Genomic DNA, 318 nt, shown 5'->3' with positions numbered 1-318 from the left:
ATATATATTATACGCAAAAAATAAGCGGTGTTCTTGGAAAACTAGGTTGTGGGATACGCACTGTGATGAACCAAGATACAGCTCGAAAACCACAAAATATCGCCTTTATATCGAATTTGAATACCTCTTACTTTCCCATCCTTTTTGTTTGGAAATTTGACTGTCAGTGCCTACAGGTGTAACTAACGATGTTTTCTGAGATTGTTTTTCTCTGAGATACCCCTCTCGACACGAGCGGAGACAGAGAAACATTGCCGACTGATGATGTAGCAAAGCGGTTGGGGAAAGTTAAACAAAGCTATACAAGTCGTTGTAAGA

Source organism: Aplysia californica, unplaced genomic scaffold (genome assembly GCF_000002075.1).
Source record: "Aplysia californica isolate F4 #8 unplaced genomic scaffold, AplCal3.0 scaffold00130, whole genome shotgun sequence".
Classification (NCBI taxonomy): Eukaryota; Metazoa; Mollusca; class Gastropoda; order Aplysiida; family Aplysiidae; genus Aplysia; species Aplysia californica.
The sequence above is the reverse complement of the archived record's forward strand: the minus strand, read 5'-3'. Positions refer to the sequence as shown.